The 11343-nt window shown below is 37.4% G+C and overlaps 1 pseudogene; it reads left to right on the forward strand.

Moving 5' to 3' along the window:
• Positions 1-11343, forward strand: part of LOC145784425 (uncharacterized) — a 276670-nt pseudogene that overhangs the window by 262399 nt on the left and 2928 nt on the right.

An 11343-nucleotide genomic window follows, 5' to 3' on the forward strand; every position in this document is an offset into this window, starting at 1 on the left:
TACAGCATCAGGTATTTTCAGTATGTCCTATAGCTTGGTTGTACAGTAATTTCTTCGTCCACACTTTTATTTCAAAGTTAGCTTGGTAACATCCAATTGCTATAACTTAACTGTAATATTTGTGTACATTACAAACAAGAGGTAGGCCTAATTCTTGCTGGTGTAGGCTGCTAATTGCATGGCTGTTGTCATGGAGACCATGAATGAAAATTTTCAATGTTTGCAGATGAACTTCATTGAAGAGGAGAAAGAAAGCATCAAGAGCAGTCTTCCAGCAGCATGTCAGAACACACAGTTTCCAATCAACCCGAATCAATGGGATCTGAGCACCAGCTACAAATTCAACAATGCCATGCTTCCCATCACTCTAAATGAAGCTTACAGGTTGGAGAATGAAACACATGCTCAGGCTGACTCGCGCCTGTGGCAAAACGGAACCGCCTCACAATTTTCCAGAGTTATAAAACGCATCAAGAGCATGAATAACACGTTTTTAAGCAGCTATTTTTCCAAAATCGTTCACCAGCGCTGCAACTGAATATGGGAAGAGTCATGAAGAAGCAGCAAAAAAAGCTTATTCTGCTAAAAGAATGAATTCTCACACTCACAACTGTGGCTCAGTGGTGAACCCTCCTTTTTCATTTTTAGGAGCTACTCCAGATAGAAAGGTTTGCACAAGCCGAGGAACAGGCATTCTTGAAATAAAATGCCCATTTGCAGCAAGATAGTTAACACCACAAGATGCTGCAATTATTTTGCCAAATTTTTGTCTGAGTGAATACGACAGCATTGTCATGTTAAATAGAAATCACAATTATTTTTGTCAAGTCCAAGGTCAACTGCTAGTCACCTGTGCACCATTTTGTGAGTTTGTTGTGTATACCAATAAAGGTGTAGTGGTGTACACATCGAAATGATTGAGCCAGATAAGGAATTTTGCAAGGATATGTTGGAGTCACTTTATAAGCTCCATTTTTATTACGGCCTTCCATACCTATCTAAAAAATATGCAGTTGATAAGACAACAGCATCGTTTTCCATCACGAAAACAGCATAAACGTCACCTAAACTGCATAAAACCAATGCATCTAGTTGGAAAACTTACAAAGCTTGCTCTCCTTCGCTCGGATTGGTTGAGCATTGCTAGGCGATGGATCAGTTTATTGTGATGCTGAAGAAGTGCAAAGCAATGCAGAAATAGGATTTTAAAGCTTAAAAAGTACTGTAGAATGATTTGATAATAAAGGAGACCATCAAATCGATGCCTGGATACATTGAGTGAATGATATCATGCATTTCACTGTCAACTTTAAAAGATTGTTTACAAATTGCATTGGTTTTCATCATTATATCTTTGTTGATGAACGGATTTTGAGCTGATTTTGTGAATTAACCACTCGCAATATATGGCCGGCATTACAGACAATGTGATATGAAGAAAATAAAATTTCTGTGACAAAGTGATCAAATCAATTATAGGATGAATTGATTTGCTGAGCTGCAATGATACGTTGGCTACAATGGGCTTGAACAATGAGAGCTCTAGACAAATAAACAGAACCATTATATAGAACTAAGGACTTCTTTTAATCGACAACCAAAATATTGGCACTTTTGCTTATTGGTAAATTAACCACTTGTCGGGCAAATATTTTTCTCCTGTCAGGCAACTAGCTTTAATTAGTACAATGTGGGTATTTTTTCTAATTGCTATTTGGTTCGAGAAAAGTTAAAAGGCACGGATTTATTCAACAAAAAATGGAGCATAGATGTGGTTTGCTACTACAGATATACAATAGACCGACAGTTTAAGACCCAAGGAATCCAAAAATGTAGATTAAAAGTTTGACAGAGAATTGCTTGATATGATTGTAAAGGTTTCAATTAGCTACATGCATTTTTCGGAGGCCAAACTTTGGGGGTCTATAAAAAAATGGATATAAAAATTAAGAACTGAAATTCACATGTTTTATGCTTATACCAATACTCCTTCATGTCAAATAAAAAATATGAATTAATTTTGATAACTACTATGATAAAAGCTAAATTTGCTGACTTGGAAATTTTGTACTTTTTTACACTCATTGTTTAAGATTTTTGTTGGTGACATCACAATTTACATATTGTTTGTAATGACAATTGCAATGTAGCTGGTGAATGAATTAAATACTGATAATCTTCTTCTTGCTTATGAGTTGCTGTCTCGATTTGTTTGTAGTCGCCATTTAATGTACGTTGATATTATGTAACTCGTGACCAGCGTCACTGCATAATCACCTTCAGCGTTTTCTGGTACAGACGTAGGAATTGATTACCACCGCACTGCGCGTCGTAATCAATCAGCATTCTGTACCACGTTTCTCAGTTGCATTTCTTTCTTGCTATATATTGCGTTGTTTCTGTACACTCAGTATGTATCAGGAGGTCAATGGATTTTCACTTACTTGTTTGGCTATAATTATTATCACTTCGTTTTGTATGTTGACAGTTTATTTGTTATTGTGACCTTACTTACTTCATTTTTATTATATCTGTCTAAAAATATAACAAGTAATTACTTTTTTAACTGTGATTTCAGAGTTAAAAGTAAGTTTTATAATAACACAATTGCTATGGATTCATCACAGCAATGTGACATTGGAAAAAAAATGGAGGAAACATGCCATAAAATTCACTATGCTAGAAGCAGTGGGTTTGTGGACATAGGTGGACTTACAGAAACAGATGTTGAATTAATTTGTCGCAGAACTTCGATGGCAAAAGATGAGATTAAAAGTATCTGTAAGCATCACCATATGGCCTATCTGTCAAAATATCATTTGCAGCATAAAAAGTGTTGTGACCCATTGGTCAAACATAAAAAACCTTCCAAATTTGGCTTGGTTGACATTTCTCTGCTTCAAGCAGATAGATGGGCTTTGAACAGTGGGAAAACTATAATTCCTGGTTACAAGATCTGCCGAGCATGTTGGAGTTTGCTAGAATCTTTAGGTGATGATGACACTACCAGCAGTGCATCACTAGCCACAGTTAGTGGGTCAGAGTCTCCTCTCCATTCAACCATGGATGTTGATCAAATGAACACATCATTTGAAGTGTCCTCAGTATCACCCTTAAAAAGGCATGGGAAAAGCATGCAAACACAAGTTGCTGAAGCTAAGCGCAAGATTCTCAGATCTGCAAATGTTCTCCTTGGCAATGTGGAGCAGGGAAGTCCATCACTCAAAATCAGAGAAGAGCAAGATTGTCTTACCAAAGAGGTTAAAGAAAAGATTGAGCATTCAAATCGGCTCTGTGAAGCCGTTAATGAGAAGTTACGATCAGCTGACAGGAATTCCACAATGCAGCTTCTTACTTTGATCCCCGATACCTGGTCAGTTGAAAGGGCTGCACAACATTTTGGGGTAACAAAGTACCAAGTGAAAAAAGCAAGAAAAATGAAGGTAAAGGGAATTTTACCAAGACCAGAAAAGAGTGAAGGAAGAGTTTTAAGCAAAGAAACCAAAGAACTTGTCATAAACTTTTATGAAGATGAAGAATTTACCAGGATAATGCCTGGTAAGAAAGACAGTGTCAGCATAAGTAGAAATGTATACAAACAGAAACATTTAGTTTTATGTAATTTAAACGAACTATTTAGTGCATTTAAGACCAGGTATCCATTAAAGCAGATAGGGTTTTCTTCTTTTTGCAGCTTAAGACCCAAATGGTGTGTTCTGGCTGGAGCCAGTGGTACACATGCAGTGTGTGTTTGCACCATGCACCAAAACACCAAACTACTTATAAATGCACTGAACACCAGAAACGATTACAAGGATATGATGGAACTCCTTGTGTGCAGCACACAGAACAGAGACTGCATGATACATCGATGCAGTGAGTGCCCATTATCAGAAATCTTGAAGACACACCTATTTAATATCATTGGTGAATATGATGATGACACTGAAATAACATATAGACAATGGATTACTACTGATAGGTCAACTCTAGCACAGTTAACAACATCAGTGCCAGAGTTTGTTTCTGCTTTAGTTGATGACCTGGAAAAGCTAACATCGCATTCCTGCATTGCCAAGTCACAATCAAGTTATCTCCGACAATGCAAAGAAAGTATCGCAGAAAACACCGCCATTCTTTTGTTAGATTTTGCAGAAAATTTTGCCTTCACAGTACAAGATGAGGTCCAATCCTATCACTGGAATACATTGCAAGCCACGTTGCATCCTGTGTGTGTGTATTATCGTGTCGAAAATCACCTTCAATGTCTCTCCTTTTGCATTGTATCTGATGATATGGATCATGACGTCTCATTAGTTTACACGATACAGAAGAAAAGCATTGAATATGTCAAGATGAAAATAGAACATTTATCAAAGATAATTTATTTTTCAGATGGGTGTGCAGCCCAATACAAAAACCGGAAAAACTTTTTCAATCTTTGCAAACATGAAGCAGATTTTAATGTGACAGCAGAATGGGTATTTTTTGCTACCAGTCATGGCAAGTCTCCCTGTGATGGGATCGGAGGAACCATCAAGCGAACAGCTACTAGGGCAAGCCTTCAACGACCTTATGAAGACCAGATATTGACAACAGCCCAATTGTTTGATTTTTGCAGGGAAACATACATGGCATTGACTTCGTATTCATTTCCAAGGAATCCATGGAACCAGTTCGCACAGCAATGAACCAGCGTTACCACCTAGCTAAGAAATCCATCCCAGGAACAAGGAATTTCCACCATTTCATCCCATTAGATGACAACAAAATCGGAATCAAGAGAGTCTCATTGCAGGATCATTATGACCTTGTGTTTAATTTTGAGCAGCAACAGTTTACAATGCGACCAACCCCTCACAACTATGTAGCCTGCTTATATGATAGAAACTGGTGGATTGGAATGGTGATGTCTGTTAATGAAGAGGAATGTGATGCAGAAGTGAAATTCATGCACCCACGTGGTCCTGCAAGATCTTTTTCCTGGCCTGCAAGGGAAGACATTTGCTATGTGCCTTATACTCATATCCTTCTAAATATAGACATGCCTTCAACTTCAAGTGGACGACAATACACAGTTTTAGACAAAGATTTTAAAAGGATAGAGGCAATATTTTGTAAAATGGACAGCTGAATAGATTCCTTTTTATTTATTGAGTTCCATTAAGGATAGGGGATCTCCTGACTATGAAGCAGCAGGCCAGCGAATCTCCATCACGTATCAGTTCACCATTTTGTATTAAAAATGCATGGAGAATCAGCAGAGCCCTATTTATGGCATATGCATTTCGCTCTACTACTGAAGAGCGTCATTACTGCCTTATTCAAGTGCCTAACCAAGAATTATTTTTATTCGGCTTTTATCTTTATCAAAGACATAATCATGTTAATTTATGGTCTTATTCAAATAAAATCAATTTTTAGATAAAGATTCAATTTGACTAATACCGTACATTAGCCAGATGAAGTCTTGTTTAAGATAAAAGCTTGCTAAATAAAAATCATTCTTGGCCTTGGGTATTTACCAGTGTGTTTACTGAATTGTCATATTGTATGTTTTCACTCATGTGTCATCTCCAGTGAATCTACTTAAGATTTATTATCTACAGACAGTTCGGTAATTATTGTTGTTCGGTGTATTTGTTGGTTGCTGTTCTGTGATTCTGTAGTTGCCGACTGCATCTGTCTGAGCAGCTGACTGATCAGAGTGCAGACTTATGTTGACAAAAAGACTAGCCCATGGACTGTGATTAGTCAGCTCCTAAACCAGATACAAATGACATTGTCAATATTTTTCATGACAACGCACACAAAGATTGTATTGAAGAATTATTCAACAATCCATCAGCTACATTGCAATTGTCATTACAAACAATATGTAAATTGTGATGTCATCAATCATCACTAATTTTTCTTGAAAAAATGAGTGTGAAAAAGTACAAAATTTGCAAAAATCAGAAAAATTAGCTTTTATCATAGTAGTTATCAAAATTAATTCATATTTTTTATTTGACATGAAAGAGTATTGGTATAAGTATAAAACATGTGAATTTCAGTTCTTAATTTTTATACCCATTTTTTTTATAGGCCCCCAAAGTTTGGCCTCCGAAAAATGCATGTACTGTCTGTCTAGCAATTTTCAGACGTATTGTATGATCATAGGTTAAGAAATTAGAAATATGACATAAAATTGGGCAAAATCACTGAAGCGGAACAGGCGAAAATGGCGATTTTTCTAATGACCATAACTTTGCTAATATTGAAAAATTCTCAAAAATTTTTTTTTGCTTTTTTCATATTTCTTTGACATCTACAAGTATGCCAAATTTCAATAAAATCTATGACATGTGGTGTAATTTTTCAAAAAAATTTGCTCATTTGGCATGGAATGACCCTACTCTGTGTTATCTCTTTAATTGTGTTCTTTCACAGCACCTAATACTTCTGTACGAGTAATGGATTGTAATATTAGTCAAGCATTTGATCATCTGCAATGGTTCTTAACCTTTTCCTTCTTTCGTAAATTTTCAATCACCCACCAATTTTCGCACCCCTTCTAGAGTGACTGAAAAGTAATACCTGAATGCAGTCCAGAATGTAGAGGTTCATTTCAACAAGTCACAGCTTCTTAAGCTATTTTACATTGAAAGTACTCACTAACAGTGTTTTTTTTAAGGTGTTTTGGGTGACCGAAACGGCCCCCCAAATTTCTCCAGCGGTTTCCCAAAATTTGGACTTGCAACTACAGTGCCTTGTCAGTTGTCACAATCATTCATTTTATGTTGCGTTGATTGTATGTAGTTTAAATGCCTAGGTTAGTACCGCATCTTTAGAGATGATTGTTTGTCCTAAAGTAACCTTTGAAATCAGAAATAACGTAATAATTGCTTTTCTTGCGAAACCTAGATTCGAGGTAATTCTATTCCTTCTGGACTCTTCTCTGACTTAAACTGAATATTATGAAGCTTATGATGTCATAAACGTATTTACTCAACCTGACGTTTAGTTTTAACAATTGTTTGTGACGTAACTTAACCGAAGCTTCTCGTAGGTGGGAGAATATTTTTGGCATTGTGCAAGGCGGCATATTTTGAGTGTAAAAGAGAGGAAGGACAGAAATTAAGAAATACGTTGAAGTGCTGACAGTTGCTATCAAGTTTTAGTGCGTTATTTGCAAGTGCTATTGTAGATTGCATCGCCCTTTTTGCCAGTTCTCTGAAGATGTTGATCAGCGATCTCAGAAGTAGAACTAGGCTATTCAGTCGTTAATTGATTGCTGTGCGTTGATTTTTCTTCCATTAAATTAGTTCACGTTCTTTCAACGTCTCTTTCCTGGTAAAAGAAAAGGAAGACGTGGTGACAGTCGCTATCTTGAGCATTTTTGAAATAGAAAGATTGTTTTTGCAATAAAATTTAGAATAGGCTATTTCTTAAATACTCTTTCTATTTTTTAGCTTAAAAATTTTAAGTTTTTGTGAGTTATTTCAGGTGAAAATGTCGCAGCGTAAACGCTTATCCTCTGATAAACCTAACAATCGAAGTATAAAGCAGTTCTTTTCTGGTAAACCAAAAACACGTACTGCTGCTCTAACCCCCGAAACCGCATCTGCCAACAGCACCACAAGTTCTGATTGTGTTTTACTGAATGACCGCAATTCTGCTGAAAATGTTCAAGAGCAGTCGACTCTTCCTGTTGCATCGTCGACGACTGCTCCAGCTGCACCATCCAACAAGATATTTCAATCGTGGATTAAACTGAAAGGTTTTGATGATGCTCTACGAATGAACGTGTTCACCCTCCATGCTGACGGAGGCATAATCTGTTTGCTTTGCTCTAAGCATCCAGTAGCTATCACTGGCCGAGGCAAGTTTGCTGATGTTTACACCAGCGTACCAGCCAGACCTCAGCGCCCCTCTCGTCTGGATATGCATCTGAGCTCGGAGCAACACCAGCAAGCAGTTAAACTGGAACAGAACCAACGTGTCTCGCTATTTCACACACAGTATAAAGATCGTGTATTAAATAAAACCAAAACTGTGGCTGAGAGAGTACACCTAATTTACTGGGTACTGAAAGAGGAAGTAGCAAATTGAAAAGTTGCTTCCTTGCAAACACTGCTTGACCGCATTGGCCACAATGACCGGCTTCGTGACCTGCGACATACCAGTTCAACAGCAGTGACGGAGTTTATTTTGCTCATCTCCGACCATCTGACTGATCGCATCGTTGCTGATGTCAAGCAAAGCCTATGCTGGGCTACCATGGTCGACGAGACAACCGATATTGCTACTTTGCAGCAATATATTACATTTGTTCAGTACGTCAATAAAAAGGGACGCCAGGCAACTGTATTTTTGGATATCCGTCGGATAGACGCTCGCGGGGCAACTGCTGCCAACCTATTCCGACTCTGGAAAGAGGTCGCTGCTGACTACAGTCTTGATGTGGGTAAACATGTCGCTATTGCATGCGATGGAGCTGCTGCAATGATAGGCCGCCGAAATTCCCTCTCACAGAAATTGACTGTACAAAATCCGATTACCTACACAGTGCACTGCCATGCGCATCGCTTAGCCTTGGCATGTACAGACACGGTAAAGGAGCTACAACACATCCAGGATTGCGAACGTGGCTTAGTCCAAACGTGGAAGTACTTTTCAATTTCGCCGCTCAAGACCGCAAAACTACAAGAAATGCAAACTATTGATGTTGATACGTCTGCGCGAAAATTAGTTAAAGCCTGCCGTACTCGCTGGCTATCTCATGGTCAGGCTGTAATCGCAATGAAAGCAGAACTGCCTGCTGTACACGCTACGCTCCAATATTTTGCTACCGAGAAGAAAGATTGCACAGCAGTTGGTATTCTTCATTTAATTTGCTCCAAACGCTTTCTTTTTGCCCTTTACTTGCTGAATGCTGCTTTGGTCCATCTCAACAAGTTATCATTGTTGTTTCAAAAAGGTAGTTTTCACTTTTCTCACATGCAGTCGGCACTTTCAATATGCAAAAAAGAGATTAGGAGCATTGCCAATTCAGATCAGGTTTTAAACAGCATAAAACTTGACTGGGAGAAGATTTCAAAAATTTTATCAAGATCTCAAAATACACTTCTTGAAGATGATTTTAAACTGCTGCGATTGACCACAGAAACATACTGTGAGGCACTGCTCTGTAATCTCAAAGAACGTTTCCCTGAGCCTGAGGTACTCTCTGCTTTTCGAATCTTTGATGCTAATGAGATTCCTCTTGATACCCCTCAGCGCCAGCTTTATGGGAATGATGATCTCTCGCTGCTTATCAGAAGATTTGACATTGTTCCTGCTGAACAAACCTTGAAAGTACTAAATGACTATCAAACGTTGAAAGATAGAATGACAATGCCAGAATTTGAGTTCTGCCAAGATCCCGGTGATGTCTGCAGCAAAATTGCTCGAGACAACGTATTCCAGCAAATGTTTCCAGAGCTGCATCGACTTTGCTGCATTGCATTGTCAATTCCTCTAGCAACCGCCTGGCCAGAGCGAGGATTTTCGACTCTATGTCGTGTTAAAACCAAGCAACGAAATAGGCTACTAGATATCACCCTGAATGCTCTAATCAACATTTCGATGAACGGTCCGGAGCAGCTCACTGACGAGGATGCACAAAAGATAGCTGAGAAGTGGCAAAAAACAAAGGACCGACGAACAGTGACAGTGCGAGCATTGAAGGCGTTGGAATCTGCAAACAACGAAGAAATAGAAGCTGGCGGATGGGAATGGGATTGCGAATCTGTTTTGTTGCATGAGATAGAACCTGAAAAATTTGTTCTGTGATTGTGCACTGCCAGTAGCCTAATAAATAATTCGTTTAAGCAAATATGGCTATTTTTTGGTATTTAAATGAAACACTTGCGGTCTCTTAAAACTACTTAGCGGTCACCCAAACCAAACCTTAAAAAAAACACTGCTCACTAATACAATGAAAAAAAGAATAAACAATAAAAAGACAATGGAGGTTTTGAAAAATTATTGACTTTGAATGAAATTGACAATTACTGATGAAATTTAAGAAGTAATTTTTAGTTCTTTTCAGTTTAGTTGTAGTGATATTTTATCCATTTAAAATGTAATTTTTTTCATTTCCATAAGTTTTCATTCATATCTGACTGTTTAACCTTTCATATCTCAATAAACTATGTCATCAATCTTTCCAATGACTCTTTACGTGTAAGAACTACAAACAATTGTGATACTGAAGAAGTGCAAAGCAATGCAGAAATAGCACTTGGAAGCTTAAGAAGTACTGTGGAATGATTTGATAATGAAGGAGACCATCAAATCGATGCCTGGATACATTGAGTGAATGATAGCATACCTTTGCGATAGATACCATACACTGTCAATAAACTTTAAAAGATTGTTTACAAATTGCATTGGTTTTCATCATTATATCTTTGTTGATGAATGGATCTTGAGCTGATTTTGAGAAATAACCACTCGCCATATATGGATGACATGACAGACAATGTGATAATGAAGAAAAGAAAATTTCTGTGCCGAGGTGATCAAATCAATTGTAGGATAAATTGATTTGCTGAGCTACAATGATACGTTGACTACATTGGGCTTGAACAATGAGAGCTCTGGACAAAAAAATAAAAAACAGAGCAAGTGACACCATTATACAAAACTTTTCAAAACAAAACTTTTGAGACTAGTCCCAGCCTTCTATGACCACCGGTTCAAATTTTAGGAATCAAATCCCATGTATTTTTACAATCCCTCGTAAAACCCCGAGTTTCTGTAGAAGCAACCCCAAATTTTTTTTCATATGTTTTTTTACTCTCATCCAAATTTGTATTTTAACAAACCCCTAATTTTTACTAATTCAATATTTATTGCTTGTTTGGCATACTTGGTAAATATTCTTGATAGAAACATATTCTTGATTCTTTGAACACTCTTAATCTGAAAATGTAAGGAAAAAAAAACATTATTCAGCTTGTGGATTTGATCAATGCTTTTGTAGAGAAATTGTCAAACTGGAGACGTAAAGTTCAGAATAGCAATCTGGCTGATATTTCCGAGATGGATGAAGCACTAAAGACTGAGGTTGCTCAACATCTTGAAAATCTCAAATCATATTTTCCTGAAGCTGATGTAGATCCCTTGCAAGAAATCCGTTTCGGCATTGAGAAAGTAAAAGATGAACTGTAAGACCAATTAATTGACTTGAAAAACGACTCAATCTGCAAAGACTAATTTGAATCTTTTCCGGTCACTGAGTTTTGGTTAAGTGTGGTATTGTCATATATTCACAAATAAGCAAAATTGCTCTAAAAAAGTTAATTACCATTTAAC

This window comes from Aplidium turbinatum, chromosome 15 (assembly GCF_918807975.1).
Source record: "Aplidium turbinatum chromosome 15, kaAplTurb1.1, whole genome shotgun sequence".
Taxonomy (NCBI): Eukaryota; Metazoa; Chordata; class Ascidiacea; order Aplousobranchia; family Polyclinidae; genus Aplidium; species Aplidium turbinatum.